The sequence below is a fragment of the Hyaena hyaena genome, unplaced genomic scaffold, assembly GCF_003009895.1.
Source record: "Hyaena hyaena isolate Hyena2069 unplaced genomic scaffold, ASM300989v1 scaffold_304, whole genome shotgun sequence".
NCBI lineage: Eukaryota > Metazoa > Chordata > Mammalia > Carnivora > Hyaenidae > Hyaena > Hyaena hyaena.
The window spans coordinates 1955189-1973941 of record NW_024080937.1 but is presented as its reverse complement, the minus strand read 5'-3'; positions in this window follow the sequence as shown (position 1 = coordinate 1973941).

Here is an 18753-nt window from a genome sequence, read left to right as displayed (position 1 = left end):
GAGAGAGAGAGGGAGATACAAAATCTGAAACAGGCTCCAGGCTCTGAGCTAGCTGCCAGCACAGAGCCCAACGTGGGGCTCGAACCCACGAACTGTGAGATCATGACCTGAGCCAAAGTCGGACGCTTAACCAACTGAACCATTCAGATGTCCTTGTTCTATCATTTTTTATTTCCTTGCCAGTTTCCATGGAATGATAAGGTTGACCTCGTGTTCATCAGTGTAAACTAACCTCTAGTTTCGGTTCTAATCAGTTAGTTTCTGTGCCATAGCCGTCATTAGATATTTTGAACATTACACCTGGATGTAAACCAAAACAAACTTGTTTTCTACTGTGGCATTTAACTTAATACTCTCTAGTCAAATAATGTTTTACTTTTCTGTTCAGTCAACACCCTAGCCCCTTCCCCCCGCCCCCCATACTTTGCACTTACCAACCATTCAGGTCTACAGTGTGAATTTCTAGGATATCTGTTTTCAAAGATTAGGGAATGCAACTCATTATTTTCTCACTGATGTGAGCTTCCCTGTAAATCATAACAGAAATTTCCTAAGGTAGACATCTCTAAACTTGAAAACTTAGTACTCTGTCAGCAATTTTGTGGTAGGATTCTCCTTTACGAAATGATTTTAATGTGCTTCTATCCTATACCTATACTGAAAATTTGATAGATTAGAATCAGCATGACTTTTCTAACATGCCGTATCTCTGGTATTATAAATTTGTTTCAGAAATGGGTAATCTGAAGCCTTCAGAAGAAATCAAACAATCAGATTCTTAGATTCTAAGCCCTTTTGAATCCTGAGTGAATCAAGACTGTGTCATCTTCCCAGGGTAGCCCCTGACCAAGAAAAACAAATACTTCAAAGACCAGATTCTAAGTATCTAGTGCTCACATCTAATCCAAATGCTGGAGTTGCATCCTCACGTTTGATTCCACCTTGAACCTTGACTGAGCTCTAGCTAGAGTTGGATTTTAATGAATCATTCTTGATTAGTCACAGCACAATACTCAAATTCTCTCTTTTGCCTTAAAAATCATAGTTTGCGGATCTTCTAATATTATTTAATTCTTTAATGTTCTTCCTCCTTATTTTCTCTAAATGCCACATCATTTAATCACAATGCAAATTATTTTGGAATTTAAGGAACACAATTATCTAGATGCTAAAGCTACTTTTGAAAAATGAACTATTCTTAGCATAAAATCTGTTAATCCAAATTCTGCTAATCCACCACATTGAATAAAATTCTAATAAAGTCAGATTTTAAATTTGTTTACATGAAGAAAGAGGATTATATCTCAAAATTATAGCTGGGGTATTTAGATTTTATGGGAAATTCAAGGAGGTCCAGAGATTCCTGATAAGGATGTTAAAATTTCTGAGAATGTCCTTTAAAAAAATGTTTTGAGAGGAAAGAGCAGAGAGAGAGAGAGAGGGAAAGAGAGAATCCCAAACAGGCTTTGTGCTGTCAGCACAGAGCCCAATGCGGGGCCCAAACTCACAAACTGTGAGATGGTGACCTGAGCCGAAATCAAGGGTCCGATGCTTAACCAACTGAGCCACCCAGGCATTCCTAAAATTTCTGAAAATTTTCAAGAGCTGATTTATTAAGAAAGTGTGAGATGAGTGTGTTGCCTTTAAATAGTGTCTGTTTTATGGGCGTCTGTGTGGTTCAGTCAGTTGAGTGGCCCACCAGTTCAGGTCTTGATCTCTCAGTCTGTGACTTAGAGCCCCGTGTTGGGCTCTGTGCTAACAGCTCAGAGCCTGGAGCCTGCTTTGGATTCTGTGTCTCCCTCCATCTCCCTCTGTCCCTCCCTGCTTTCTCTATGTCTCTGTCTGTCTCTCAAAAATAAATCAATGTAAATAAATAAATAAATAAATAAATAAATAAATAAATTGTGTCTGTTTTCTTTAATCCCTTTATTCCCTTGAAGAAATGCTGATTAGGTAGGCAAATTGTGGCAGCAAGTCCTTTTCCGCCTTGACTATGAAACATGCACAGGTGACCACTCTGTACCTCTCTTCTAGGACTTCATCTAGATCTTTTTAAAATACATATTTCTAAATATATTACTCTTAGTTTCATGGGGACCTGTGTTCTTATTTCTTTAAAAAAAAAAAAAAAGGTAGTACCACTTGCATTTCCAATTCAAGTAGTTTGCTTTGTCCAGCCTTTTTATAATTTACTTTTGAATCAATTTGGACTTGTATGATTTTGACTATACTTTGTTTTCTGAATGATGTTTCTCAGTTGTATTCAGAAATGAGATGGGGGTACCTAGGTGGCTGAGTCTTAAGTGCATCTCATTTTGGTTCAGATAATGATCTTGTAGTTCATGAGTTCAAGCCCTGCGTTGGGCTCTGTGCTGACAGCTCAGAGCCTGGAGCCTACTTTGGATTCTGTCTCTCTCTCTCTCTGCCTCTCCCCTGCTTGTGCTGTCTCTCTCTCTCTCGCTCTCAAAGATAAATACACATAAAGAAAAAAAGAAATGAGATGTCTGTGTGGATAGAGTTTTAATAATGAGTGTTTATGAGTTTATTGTTGGAGGGGAAGTTGAGAACTTTTTACTTTACCAAGCAGAAGTTGTGTACTTTATGATTAACGGCTAAGACTTTAAGACGATATTTTGGGTCTGCCTCCTGGGAAAAACTATGTGAATTTAGAGAAGTAATTTGACTTTCTAGGCCTCAGTTTCCCCTTCTGTGAAAAGACGGACGTTGTCTTATTTCAGTTTTTGCAGAAGTTGACTTTGAGACAGGAATTTAAGTGTAAGTACTGTACTTGAAATGTAGAGAAAAAAATAAAGTGAGTAAAAGTGTACTATGAGGAGAAAGTAGTCAGCAAAATGTGTGTTTGGAGGCAGTTAACATGTGAACATTAGAGCAGAATCCAACTGGGGAAAGTTGGGGAGTCAGTCTAGTTACCCCACAGGGATGGGGATGGAGGGAAGTGGTGGAGAGGTGCCAGCTCTTGTTAGTCTCTGGAAGAACGTTGCTCCAAGGATGTTAATTCGCTGCTAGCCTACTAGCCTACCACGCAAGCTAGTATCAGAGAAAGCCCTTGGGTAAAGGCTGAAGAAATGCAGTTACTGGAGGTTGGAGGCTGGGCAGTGTGCAATGAAGCAGTAAAGGGAAAAGAATGTGGATGGGACAGCAACAGCCCTTATTTCATAGGGTTTCTGGGAAAATGGAATGGAGCAATACATATTGAACACTTAAACCATGGTGAATACTGCAAGTTTCTTCCTCTCAACCTTGGAGTGCCTGCAAGGCTTTATGCATTTGTTTTCTTAAATATCTAGTGGATATTTTCATACAATCATTAACCCTAACTAAAATTTTTTGGTAACAATGCAATGAATGAATTTTTATTTAAAATGTAATCTTTAAGGGGCGCCTGGGTGGCTTAGTCGGTTAAGCGTCCGACTTTCGCTTAGGCCATGATCTCGCGGTTCGTGGGTTCGAGCCCCGCGTCGGGCTCTGTGCTGACAGCCAGCTCAGAGCCTGGAGCCTGTTTCAGAGTCTGTGACTCCCTCTCTCTCTGACCCTTCCCTGCTCACGTTGTGTGTGTGTGTCTCTCTCTCCTAGAAATAAATAAAAATATTTAAAAAAATAAAAAATAAATAAAATGTAATCTTTAAGAGTTAAACAACAAAACTATTTCCATAATTATTATCCCTGGTGGTATATTAAAATGACAATATAGTAAGGAAAATTACTACATTGTTTCTCTTTTGTATGCTTTCCAAGACCTGGCTGTTTAAGAAAATTAAAAGTAAAAAATGCTATACTCTTGCTACTGTCATAAAGCAAAGTCAGTATAGCAGCAAAAGAATAAGCCATGTTCCGTTCTGTCTCATATATCAACAGAATTGCCCCCTGAGTTCAGACATGCTGTTATTCAATATAGTTGATGATATATGGGCCTACAGAAGACAGCTAGATTCCCAGGTTGCAGTTCAATTTATGGTAAATTGTAGTTTGATTTGTATGGAAAGATAAGATGATAGGAAAGGTATTGATAAAAAATATATATAACAGCAAGACACTGTTTTAACTGTCTGTCTTGGGCTGTTAAGAGTTCCAGAAAACATTATTTGATCTGTTATTGCATGACAAAGCTTATAAAGGATAGAATAACAGTCTTTCTTTCAGTTCATTGATACGATATATAACCACCTGAAGCCACACTAAGAAGATAGTGTGGGTTTTATGACATGGCTGGCTCCATTATTGGCTTATTATATGCCTAAAATATGGAAGAAATTTACCTGATTCATGTAAAAGTTAAATGAGGATTTTGACAGACCTTTATGTTAAGAATACTGCTATGATAATCCTATGTTCTCTGGATCTAAGCAGTGATAATGACTTTGAAAGCTCTCAGATCTGCTTTATCTTGCCCTAGAAACAAGGTTTCCTAATGCACATTGGTAGGGATGAAACTAAATTTCTCTAGTCCTGGTGAGGATTTTCACTCTGTTCTAGTCATCCTTACCTCCTAAGGCTTTTCAAAAGAAGATTGGCGATAGTATTTATTTTCTGTTTGGCATCAATGGGTATTGGTCCATGTTGTCAGGAACAAAGAAGAAAAGAATATATGGAATTAGTCCTTTGGTTCAGGGATTCTTTCTGAGAAATCAACTAAATGCATCGAAGTGGAACTATGCAGGTATCTTCACCCCAACCATAGCCAAATCCATGTGACGCTCTGGAAACCATTTCAACATGAAGGCAGATGCCTATTGGTATGAAGTGTGGTTTATGATCCTTGGGAGATCTTTGTAAACCTGATACATTAATTCACGTGAATCCTGAATGGGATTAAAGTGTTTTAAGAAAGGCCAGGAAAGGGTTTGGAGAATTAACTTCTGTCTTCCTGAGATGAGCACAGGGAAAGAAAAAGTACATATTGACAAAGGCAACATGTACAAATCTGATGATAATATAAGGAAGACTTACATATTAATGATTATATATCATTAAGCAAATGTTCTGAAGAGGATGTTGTTTTGCCATTTTAAACAGACATAAGTGTAAAACATAAATATGCAGTTTATTTTTATGAAAAGAACTACCGATTAAGATCAGAATTCAACATCCAAAGACAAATCTCTCAAGTACTTAACTTAGGCTCTGGGAAATGCACTATGTGTACTTGTCTCACCCACATTGATTCTAGGAGCCTCCACTTCCTCCTCATCTCGTTTACTTATGTCATGAATACCTGAAATGCTTCTCCAACATATGATGGGTTAGAGGCTGTATGTATAAAGAGTATCAGCAAACCAGTTGTGCTCTTTAATCTGTAAATTTTTAAACAGGAGATTAATACAGTCAAATTTTTTTCACAGCTACTTTGTGACCACACAGATTGTGGATGGTAGCCAAGAGTGAAAGCGTGTTAGAAGGGGCTTCTGGAGTCCAGGGGGAGATTATCAGCCTGAATTTAGGTAATATAGGAGAAAATAGAGACACGTGGAGGGATTTGAATATTATTTCTGTGCTATCAATAATATTGCTTATGTTTCTTTCATGTGAGCAGGAAATTATACATAATAGATGCTGAAATTTTCTTTTGTAGAATCTTTAAAGGAAAAAATAATAGAGATCATATTCATATGCTAGATCTTCATGAGTCATGCTGGGGGTAAAGTAGCATATTCATGAGATCAATATTTAAGTGACAGAACACTGTACAAATATATGGTTATTGTTTTCCTGGTGAATACTTTCTGCCAATAATGATTAACATAACTTACTGCTTTATGGTTTACAAAGCTACAAAGTGCTTTAGTATATATTATCTCATCTGCCATCCCCTTTGTATCCGCGTGTATATGTCAGCTTCCTACCCACACAGTGGGTTTGTTCAAGCTGTTCCCTTTGTTCAGAACACCTTACCTGCACTTTTCCCCTGATAACTCTACTTAGCCTTCAAGTCTTGGCTTCAATGTCACTTTCTCATGGACGCTTTCCACTCTCTTCCACTCTTAATTCTGTCCTGTATTCCCTACCATAATACATAGAAAAATACTTTTCCTTCAAAACATTTAAACCACTACTTGTAATTATGTATGTATATGTGTGATGCTGTTATTAATGGCCTTCTTATCTACTCCATAAGATCCAAGAAGAAAATGTTTTGTTCTTCACAGTATCACCAGGCAGTTAAAGGTAAATAAATACTTTTTTTAAGAATAAAGGAAAATAAACACTTTCACAATTCCCTTTTCCCTGTGGAAGATATACTGAACTTTTTTCATTATGTTTGACTTTAGTTTACTCTCAAGGTTTCATTAGCGTCATTGCTGTTAACACCATATTGTATTGTGGTTTTCTGGGTCCACTAGAGCATGAATCCTTCAAGGGAGTTTATTCGTGTCACATTATTTTTGCATAACCAGGTTCAAGGCACAGAATAGAGTAGGCACATAATTTGCTAAGTGAATGAGTCATTGTGAGCCATACAAAGATGTTTCCAATAACTGGGGTGAAGGGTTATGAAGACTTGAACTAGGGTAGTAAGTTTTATGTACTGAGATAAAATAAAAACAGATTTTATAGAAGTAGACGCAGTAGGACTAGACAACTTATACTAATTATACGCAGCAAATGAAAGAATTAAAGAAGACACTTCAAATGAAGGGACTGAAGTTCTGGGTGGAAGGTAATACATTTTATTAGGTTGAACCATGTGAAATTCCTGTTTTTATAAGGCAAAAGCAGTCAGTATATACACATGGTTCAAACAACATTTGTCCTTTATGATGTTGAGTTTGAAATATTGGTAGTTTCCTCAACATTCATTCCACACTCATGGAAAATTTTCCGTATTTTGGGCATACTTAGAATTTGGGCTAGATTGATCCATTTGGTAATTATTTGAAATATGGTTATGCTAGTATAGGGAGAAAAAAGAGTCATCAAGAGAAAAATCTCAAAGAACATATTTATTGATTGACACAAGTCATTTCTACATTTGTTCTTATTATCAGTAATATATTAACTTTGCATGTATGTTTAAACAAACTTTGCATTTTTTTTGCACATATCCTTTGTTTATTTACCATAAATTCCTGCAGAAGCATTCTTGGATTAAACAAAGCAGAAATTTAACATGTTTAAACACACTGACAGATTTCCCTTCAGGAAAGTCATTCTAATTTTCACTCCTAACCACAGGCTTTCTTCATAGGAAATAACATAGACTAATAGAAAATATGGAAGCTATAGAAAGAACATAAACTGATGTTTCATTTTCCCTTATAAAAGTATTCTTTAAAATGGTTGTTCCCAAACTTAGATCTCAAGAACTCTTTATACTGTTAATAATTATTAAAAATTCCAAAGAACTCTGTTATATTAAACTCCATGGTCTCTCTTGCAGTTTCATACAGTCATTTACTTTTACATTGTAAGTGCGTACATTTGGAAAATATCGGTGCCTTGAGTTATGAAGATCTTATAAAGGATATAATCCATCACATAACATCAAGTAATCCTATTCATTGATATCACTGAAGATCTATTCAGAAAGTCCATAAGTATTATGATGTTGTCAAGTTCAGGACACACATTTTCCAAAATTTTAATTTTCACTTGAAAACTCCCAACTGTATCATTGGCAATAAATAGTTGTTCTCTTTGAAGGGTAAAATGTCTGCTGAATACCTAGGTATGAATAATATATTTTGTCTGTCATTGTTTTAGGTAAAAACTGTGTCCCATTAAAAAAGCAGAAAGAAGGAACACAATAAGGATGTCCACTCCCACCACTGTTATTCAACATAGTGTTGGAACTCCTAGCCTGGGGATTTATCTGAAGGAAAAAACTGAATGACTGTTCAAAGATGTGTGGTGTATGTGTGTGTACTCACTAAAATAGTAGTTATAATAGTAAAAAATTGATAAACAACAATAATACATATGGATTTCGTTATAGGAATTCTGGTGTATTCACACAGTGGAATTCTATTCAGCCATCGAAGATAATGATATAAATGTTTCCCATTGTCAGGAATGGTCTAAGATATGTTAGATAATTAAAAATAATCAACATAAGATATGTTAGATAATTAAAACTAATCAACATGCTACAAAAAGAAAATAAATAGTGTGACTGTTTAAAAACAGTATGTATGTATAAATGCATATGCAAAGGATATGCACCACATGTTCACAGACTGTATTTACATGTAGTGGGATTGGAGGTGATCTTGAATGTAGTTTAATTTAAGGCAGTGTCTCCCAATGACATTCGTGTGATGGGAGACAGTAGTTTGTTTGTTTGTTTGTTTGTTTTTGTCCTCAGGGAACATTTGTCAATACGGGGGACATTCTTGGTTGTCACAATAGAGAAAGTGCTATTGGCATCAAGTTGGTGGAAGACAGGGATGCTGCTAAACTTTGTACAATTATTCAGCCCAAAATGTCAGTAGTGCCAAGGTTTTAAGGTCATTCAAGCTAATTTGATTTCATGAATATATATTGAGCTACTGTTATGTGCAAGACACTGGCTTAACAGGCAGTAAGGAAAACAGGTATGGATGCTTTCTATTATATATAATCTATATAGTGATATGTGTAATACCTGAATCTTATATAATGAGTCTTTTATAGATTCGTAAAAATCATAAAATATTAATTTAAAAGACTAAAAACAATCTCTTTCTTTGATGTTTTAATCTCACTTATAGGCATTTTTTAAAGGAAATAATAAGAAATTTGCACAAAGATTTATGTACAGTATTGTTTAATGAATTATTATTTACCATAGTGGTAATTTGGAAACAAATGTCAAAAAGGAAGGTAAAATAAAATATGAACATTCAGTTGATGGACTCCTAAATTTACATGTTTGAAAGATACTAATATGGTAAATGTTTATTGTATAAAGTTAAATGAAAAAAGCAAAGCACGAATCCCTAAGTACTACATGATTCCAATTTTTCAAAACACACATGGGGGAAAGACTAGTAGGAAATATGCCAAAATGATTTATGCGTGGCTCTCTCTATGTTTGTATCATGAGCAATTTTAATTTTTTTCTTTATAATTTAAGTAGTTTCTAAATCATCCAAAATGAACATATATTATTTTTATAATTAGGGAAAAGGTCATATCATATTGATTACCACATGCAATGCTTGCATTAGTATAGATGAAAAAAGAGAAATTCTTCTTCTACCCTTGAGGAGCTTATCCATAAAGTTAGAGAGATGAGTCATACATATGTGGAAAGTTTATAATTTATAATAATAAAGACAACAGTAAAAAAGAAGAATGAAATGGACATATTTTGCATCCCTGCTAATTTCACACTGCACTTAGGCACATTCATTATAACTACAGCTCCTCTACCATTAGCCCTGTGAGGCTGGGGTTACCCTCCCTGACTTAGTGATGAAGTTGAAGCTCACTGAAATTAAGTATCTTGCCTCAGGTCACCCCCAGGTAGGAAGTAGGAGTGTGAGGATTCAACCCCGGGCCCTACTCATTTTTCTAAGAAATGATCCTTTCCACCTTCTGTGTTCTTCCGTTAGAGAAGCACAGAAAGGATGAGCCTCTTTACTAACAGAAGTGTTTCAAAGGAAGCTGTGAAAATTCATACATTTCTCAAGAGACTTAGGAGTCGTCACCACTTAGAAGTGCTGAAAAGTATTTTTTAATTCCTTCAAGGACTTTGAATGTCTTATATGCTTAGTGCATATGAGTACAGGATTTTTGTGTTTCTGGTACTTGATTGCTTTAAAGACATAACATGAAGCTCTGCATACTCATCGGTTGCTTCCGAAAAGGGGAGTTCGGAAACACCAAAGGTGAAGCGCTGGTGTGTGATTAATAATACCCACAGGCCGTATCACTTTTCAGGCCGTTCTTCTTATCTGCAAGTGATATAACTTGGCAGAAAGTCAGAAAATGACTTTTAATCAATCCTGCTTTCATCTGTGACAGATCTCTGCCTGAAAAGGAGTGGGCAGTCCCGTGTCCTTCCTATCCTTTGTCTATATTACAGGGTCTTGGACTCCATTTTCTCTGACACAGGAGAAGAATTTATTCAAAATAATGGTTCTCATTTAGATAAGGGAGTTAGATCTATCACTGTGTCCAGACAGCACAGCCAGAACTCATTCTCTCTCTCTCTCTCTATTAAACAAATAGAACATCACCCTGTGCCTACCATTGAAAAATGTCTGCCAGTAGTTCAAGATTTATTAGTTTGTTCAAAGCCCCCATTACAAGGAATCTAGAATATCTTTTGTTGTTTAACTCAGAACTTTAACCACACAAAAGGGTTTGAGAATAGAGAAGAGGCAAAAAACATGGGGTGTGTTTTACTTAGGAATAAAAGCATCGGGGAACCTGGGTGGGTAGCTCAGTCAGTTAAGTGTCCACCTTCAGCCCAGGTAATGATCTCACAGCTCAGTTTGTGAGTTCAAGCCTTGCGTCAGGATCTTGCTGACAGCTCAGAGCTTGGAGCCTGCTTGGGATTCTTCATCTCCTTCTCTCTACCCCTCTCCCACTCATGCTCCGTCTCTCTCTGTCTCTCAAAAATGATTAAATGTTAAAATAAATGATTAATTAATTAAAAATTTTTAAAAAGAAAAAAGGCATTAAAATATTTTGTTTCACTTTTTACTTTTATATACTAATATACAAGTTTATGATCACTAGTCTTCTTATTTTAAGGACTCTTTTCTTTATTTCTCCCTTATTGTAGTGCCAAATGACTTGAGAAATAGAGAGTTTCTTCACTATCAGAAAATCTGGAATCTCATCTGGAATTTTGCCAGTATATCTAGTGTCCTGAAATAAAACATTATATTTGTTTTCTTATTTTCAAAGTTATTAATCCTGACCATTATTTGAGTGTCTACCTTAAACTCGAAAATAGTATTACTTACTTCCCTCACTTTATAAATGAAGATACAGAGGTTCAAAGAATTTAAATAAATCAATCTTGGTCATATAGTGGTAATGGGTTTGGAATTCTAACCTAGTCTTTCTAAATTCAAATTCCATGGTTTTTTTTCCCATATACCATGTTCACTTTTATGTCACATATAATTGTTAAAGCACATGAATATATGTTCAACATCAATATGTCATTGTGGCAATGGAAATTAAAACCACGATGAGACACCACTTCATACCCATTAGGATGGCTATCATGAAAACAAAAAACAAACAGAAAAACAAAACAAAAAAAACAGAAAATAATAAGTTTGGAAAAGATGTCAAAAAGTTCAAGCTCTCTTGCATTGCTGGTGGAATATTAAATGGTACAGCCACTGTGGAAAACAGTATGGTGGCTCCTCAAAAAGTTAAACAGAATTTCCTTGTGATTCAGCAATTCCACTCCTAGGTATACTGAAACTGAAAGTAGGAACTCAAATAGATACTTGCACACGGATGTTCGTGGCAGCCTGATTCACACTAGCCCAAAGGTGGACACAACTAAAATGTCCACCAACAGGAAACTAATTTGACAATAAACTATTTGTACAAAAATAAATAAATAAAATAAAATAAAATGTCCACCAACAGATAAATGGATAAGCAAAATTGCTATATACATATGTTGGAAGATTATTCAGCCTTAGAAGTTAATGAAATTCTGCTACCTGCTACAACCTGGATGAACATTGGAGATACTATAATAAGCTAAATAAGCCAGTCAGAAAATAATAGGTATTGTATATTCCACTTACATGAAGCACCTAGAAAAGGCAAAATTTATACAGACAGGAAGTATAATTGAGGTTACCAGGGACTGGGGGCAGAGGAAAAGAGAGAATAATTTTTTAAGGAGTACAGAGATTTTCTTTGGGGTAAAGAAAAAAGTTCTAGATATGGTGATGGTTGAACAATATTGTGAATGTACTTAATGCCACTGAATTGCACACTTAAAATAGTTGAAATGGTAAGTGGTATACTATGTATATTTTGTTACAATAAAAAATATAAACATTGATAAATGATAAAATTAGGGTTTACAAAGCCATCTCTCTATGATAGAAATAAAGCTTCAGGGTGCCTGGGCGGCTCAGTCAGTGGAGAGAGAGAGAGAGAGAGAGAGAGAGAGAAGAGAGAATCTTGGGCAGGCTCCACGCTGTGGCTATAAGGTTCAAATCCACAAACAGAGAGATCATGATGTGAACTGAAACCAAGAGTTGGACACTTATTCAACTGAGCCACCCAGGAGCCCCCAGAGCCTCCGACTCTTGATTTCAGCTCAGGTCATGATCTCACAGTTCGTGGGTTGGAGCCCTACATCAGGCTCTACACTGACAGCGCAGAGCCTGCTTGGGATTCTCTCTCTGCCCATCTTGTGCTCCTTCTCAAAAATAAATGCTTTAAAAAAAGAAGAAATTGAGCTTCAGTATTTGTATGACAATAAAGTTGCATTTAAAATATCAAACCAAGATGTAAGAGATACTAAGAATTATATGGGATAAGAAGAAAATATTTGGACAAAGAAAGACATCAGTATAACAACACCTCTAGTGACACACATCTCCCAAATTTGAAAGATTTTAAAATTCAAAACAGTGGTAATTAGTTTAGTTGAAGGAAGTTGTGTAAAACTTCAATGAGAACAGATTTGAGCCTATGCAATTGGATACGAGTATGGATTTAAAGCCCTTGATCATCTAGTGATTCTAAAGAAGGACTAAGCACATCAGTTTGAGGTTCAGATGATCACCCTGTATGTATATGGCCTTTGTGTTTTTTTCTGGGTTCCAACCCTCACGTAATTATATCATTATCAGGAATTGTCAACCTTACTCTTCTGAAATAGTGAATGGGTTTCACTTGATTATGTAGTTTATCAAATCAAGAAAGTTTTAATTTAAATACAGTTATGATAAAATATATTAAACCATTTTTACTTTGAGTTCAGGTCTGGAATAAACTTTTAAATTATCGGGGCAGTTTTTTTTTATTTGGTAGCTAAAGAATTTGTAACATTTAAGAGAATTTGGTAAGTGAAAGAATCTTAGTATAAATTAAAACATGTCATGGATTTTGGAATTGTGCTTTTTTTAAAAAAAAATATTTTTATTTATTTCTAGGAGAGAGAGATAGAGACAGCGTGAGCAGGGGAGGGTCAGAGAGAGAGGGAGACACAGACTCTGAAACAGGCTCCAGGCTCCGAGCTGGCAGTCAGCACAGAGCCCGACGCGGGGCTCGAACCCACCAACCGCGAGATCATGACCCAAGCGAAAGTCGGACGCTTAACCGACTAAGCCACCCAGAAGCCCCATGGAATTGGGCTTTTAAGGTAAAACTATACCTGAGAATTTGAGTAAATTTGTAAAAATATAAGAACTGGCAATGTACTGTATTTAAAATCATATTTTATTATATTTACAAGGCTGTTTTCAATGTATAGGCAGGTTTTTCTTGTTAAGGTTTTGATTTTGAGTTGTCAGGAAGTATTTTTAAGCTTTTCAAAAATAAAATATATTAAAATTCTAATTATGGTCTAAAATATTTTAGAAAATGTATACTCAATTTGTCAATGGGATTAATATTTAAAGTAATTTATTCTACTTGAATTAACTGGATATTCATCAAGGAAAAGTGGAAAATAATTACTCTTTGCTTATTAGTTTTATAAATAGTAGAACAAGATTCGTTAGTTAAAAGCTTAAGAGAACCAATTTCCTTTATAATTGCAACTTTAATAAAAGTTATATTAATTTAAAAACTAAGTAATTGAGCATGGTTTTTGCCATGAAAAAGATCTCTTTAAGACATTTAAGAATTCACACTGATGATCTCGACATGCAAATGATTCTCATCTCCAATGGATACACCTTCAGTTGTGGGATCAAGTAAATTGTTAATAATAAAATTATTCAAGCGTAGAAATCATTTACGTTAAAGAATGGAGTAGATTCTAGGTTATTCCTACAAGAATATCAACCTTTCCCTTGCTTTCCTACATGTTGTCTTTAGTGGGAATTATTTCTTTCTTTTTTTTATGTTTTAATGTTTTATTTATTTCTGAGAGAGAGACAGACAGACAACGTGAGCAGGGGAGGGTCAGAGAGAGAGGGAGACACAGACTCTGAAACAGGCTCCAGGCTCTGAGCTAGCTGCCAGCACAGAGCCCGACTCGGGGCTCGAACTCACGAACTGTGAGATCATGACCCGAGCTGAAGTCGGACGCTCAACCGACTTAGCCACCCAGGCGCCCCAGTGGGAGTTATTTCTGATTGCAATGCCATGGGATGTGACGATTATTCATGATGATCTCCTGCCGAGTAGCATCTCTGAGGACTGTGGAATGAATAGGAGAGCTAAAAGATTAAGGAATTGTAGAGGAAAACTGGGGTGCCTGGGTGGCTTAGTTGATTGTGCGTCTGACTTCGACTCAGGTCATGATCTCGTGGTTCCTGGGTTTGAGTCCTGCATCGGGCTTTGTGCTGATAGCTAGCTCAGAGCCTGGAGCCTGTTTCAGTTTCTTGTGTCTCCCTCTCTCTCTGCACCCCCCCCCCCCCCCCCCCCCCCCCCCCCCCCCCCCCCCCCCCCCCCCCCCCCCCCGCCAATTCGTGCTCTGTCTCTGTCTCAAAAATAAATAAAAACGTTTAAAAAAAAGAAAAAAAGGAATTGTAGAGTAAAAGAAAGAGTTCACTAGGATACAGCATTCTGGTTGGGTTCTAGTACCAAGTGCCATTTCTTGCCATCCATATTTGCAAGAAGATAGATTGCTGTTTCTGTCTCTGCCCATCCAGGGAGTAGGACTTGATATATGAGATTTTAAGGTATGAAAAATTTTGATAAAACTTTTGTGTATCATTGAACGGACATTGAATAGAAACCATCTGTACCTCTGAGTATTAATTCTTTAAGAAATATTTTTCTTAAGGGTGGAATAAAAACAAAGCATAGAATAGGCCTTGTATACAGCTTCTAAGCATAGCATTCTGGTAAATATTTAACAAACACGTGTCCACAGGAAGAATAACCCCAAAACCCTGATATGTAGCATTTGCCAATTTCCCTATTGTGTATGATCTTACCATGCTGATTTCAAGCTTTCAACATCATCACAGGTGCAAGCCAGCCCTAGCCCACCACTGCTTTTAATACTTCCATTCCTGCTATTCAGGCAGCTGATTATGGTGGTGATTTTTTTTTTTTTTTCATTTATATGTGTGTTGGGGGGAGGGTTGTCTTGTATCAACTTGTTTTTTGAAAACACTTTTTTGTGTCTATCATGTCGACTTTGCTTACTCCGTGGCACATGACCATGAATCCCAAATGGGCTGTTGATCTACCAGGCAGTCTTCTTATTTATTCCCAGTCTGTTCACACTTCCACTGTTCTAGATGACTATTTTGTACCTTCTCTTTTCTCCTCAAGCTGCAGACAACCCGTCCCCATTTTCACTCTCAGCTGGTGTTTTACTAAGAAATTAAAGCAATCAGATAAGAAGCACTACAGACTTCCTTTATTTCAGGACACACCGCCAACTACCTATACCCTCTTCTTCCACTGCCCTGTCGGCTCCTGTCCACAAAGAGTTCCTTCATGTGTGGGTCAGCGTCCATCCTTAGTCAAGTCATCAGGCTTGTAAGTGACCCCACTTTCCTCTGAAGCATCAGTTTCTTGCTTTCTCCTAGATCAGTAGCAGCAGTGAAAAGGTGACAATTGCCATCCTTGTGGTAGAACCTGTCTCAGCCCCACATCCTTCATTAGCTGCTTCACCAGTTTTCTGCCTCCTCTTCAGCAGAATTACTCTTCAAAGAATGGTCTGTTCTCATGTCATCAGCTCCTTGCCTGCTCCCCTCTGTCATACCCACCCTAGGCTGGTTTTCCCTGGAACCACCACTCTCCCTGAAGTGTGCACCCACACTATTCAGATTGTTAACTGTTTCGCTGTGTCGCAGCTCTGCCTGGAAAGTACCAGGATCGGCACCTCCAGCTGACAGCTCTTTACAGATCCTTGGAAAGTCACATTCCTGTGAGAGGAATGTAAGAAACATCAGGGAATGAATATCACCCACACCCTCCCCTACAGCATTTATTCTTCTTGGGAAGAATAAAATACCACAGCTCCCTTGCCCCGTGGCTGGAAAAATTCTGACCTGTGTTTTCTACTCTATCTCAAAGTTTTCTTGTGAGATGAAGCTCCAGTTGTCACCTGTGGCATAGTAACACACTTATGGCTTAACACACTTACTGGCTGCCTTTGCTTCTCTGCCTTCTGTCATTCCCCGCTGCACTCTTGACCTTCTCTGTACCTCCCAAATAAGCCCCTTCTCTCAAGTTCTTGTTTAGGATCTGCCTTTGGGAAACCCAAACTAACACTGTCTCCAGTGACCTCCACGTCGCTAAATTGAATGATCAGTTCTCAGGTTGCTTCTTGCTGGGCCTTGCAGGATGTGTTCATTCCCCTCTCCTGGAATCCTTTTCCACCTTTGACTCTAGCTCAACACACCTTTAGACTTTTCTCCTAAATTACCAGCCACTCTCTCTCAGTCTCTCCTTGGTTCTGTTTCTTCTCCCCACTTCTACATTTCCTTTTTTTCTGCTTCTTCTCTACCTTTAAAACTTTTCCTTTTCTACAGCTGGAAGGAGCTCCTTTCTATTTTGCTAGATGGGATCCTGCCCAATTCATGGATCATTTAATATAGCCAATTAGATCTTCAAAGTTTCTTATTTAAATATTTTGTTATTTAACAATATTCTCCCACCCCAGATGTCAGGCCCATGAGACAGTCTTTGACTGTTTTGTTTAGCCACATATCCCAACTGTTAAGTGAATAAATAAATGAATCTCTTGAAAGGAAAAATTGATTAACTGAGCAGTAGTATTTTTTAACATCTCAGGATATTTAACTTTAGGCTGTTTATTCTTTCAGGATTTCATTTAACATTAAATAAGAAATGCTTTTGCTGTCTCCTCAGCAGAAGTTAAAAACAGTAATAACAAAAAAATGTATTTGATGATGTACGTACCATCAACAACTCTCAGTATAGATTTTATACTTTAAGGATAAAGTTATATATATCTTGGTGGTTCTCAGTGTATATGTGTGTGTGGGTTATGGGGACGGGGTGTGATTTTTATCACCAAGTAAGTATTTGGCATTGTCTGAAGATAGTTTAATTGTCATAACTTGAGGGGGAGGTGCTGTTGGCACATAGTGGGTAGAGACCAGGGATGCTGGTAAACATCTTACCATGCACAGGAGTGCCTTCAGAGCAAAGACTTAACTATTCCAAAATCTCAATAATGTTGAGTGAAAAAACATGGTTCAACAAGTATACTCAAGACATATTTATTGAAGGCCTACTTTCTGCTAGGATGTATCAACGACCAAAACATTCTTGTCTACATACAGCTTATGTTCTATCAGTAGTTGGACATAATGAAATAGAGAACCATTTATGTAGTTCTTACTGTGTGCCAGACACCAACTCATTTAAACCTCAGAACAGTCCTAGAGAAGAACGTGTTATTATCTCCATCTTAAAGAGAAGTGAAGTAAAGAGAAGTAGAGCAACATGCCCAAGTTCACACAGACAATACATAGCAGAGAAAGAAACTGAACTGAAGCTGTTTGGCTCTGCTCTGTGCTCTTGCCTCAATATAAGCTTCAAACACAAACTTACCTATTAAATAAAGAAACGTTAAAAACTTTTTAATTGATTTGACACAATATTCCCAGTGCTTCAGATTCCAGAAAGTTTTAGTATAACTCCATATGCCTTAGGAATATCTGCTATGAAATGAAACAGTCAGTAAATATCTACTGATATAGAGCAAAAGTCATTGGAGACATCAAGTGGGAATAAAAGAAAGTACTCATCTTCACATCATTTTAGATAAGCCAGTGAAAATTCATCAAGCAGAAATCTCCAATAAATGATTCTAATAATACCACATAGAGGCACTGGGAGGATCAATTGGAGAAGAGCACCCAGATTTGATCATTCCACAAAAAATAAGTTATTGTAATTATTGTTGAACCCATAAAATTCCAGTTTCACTTCTTGTGGCGTTTAAAGATAACAATGGTCATAAACTATGAACTATATTAGGAATTGGAGTTTCATTGATTTTACTTCCCTCAATTTATATGCATCAATAAAAAGAAATGTAAAGAGATTCATCGACTTGTTTAAAAGGGAACAACCAAAAATTGGTAGAACCATGACAATCTGTTTCTAAATTCACAGTTCAGGTATTTTTCCATTATTATTTCAAGCAATTAAAAATCTCTTTGGGGTAATATTCAAAGTGTATCTGTTCAACTCTGTATAACACCCATAATGATATTTTATACACTGCATCATACCTGTTTGGCAGATAGTAAGTACTTATATATTTTCTGAAGGTAAATCATTTGGGAGAAAAATGATTGTGTTAAATTATGTGGTAAAAATTTAAATGCTTTTGAAATTTGGAGAATATAAAAACAATTGATAATTGAAATGTTGCAGAAAGACTTCACAAAAGTGGGACATCTGCTGTATAATTAAAAGAAGTCTGCTCAATATATAAAAAAAGTTCTAAATTTTCAGTATTCAGATAATGCAAAAGTATTCTTGCTAAAGGAATCAGAGTAACATTCAATGGAAGAGAATAAACAACATCAAAAATAGTTAACTGTACATCAGACTATATAGTATATAGTAAAATGGACATTTTATATCAGTGGGAAAAGTATTTAATGAATAATTATAGGGTTATTTGACTGCTTCTTTATTAGAAAAAATTTATTC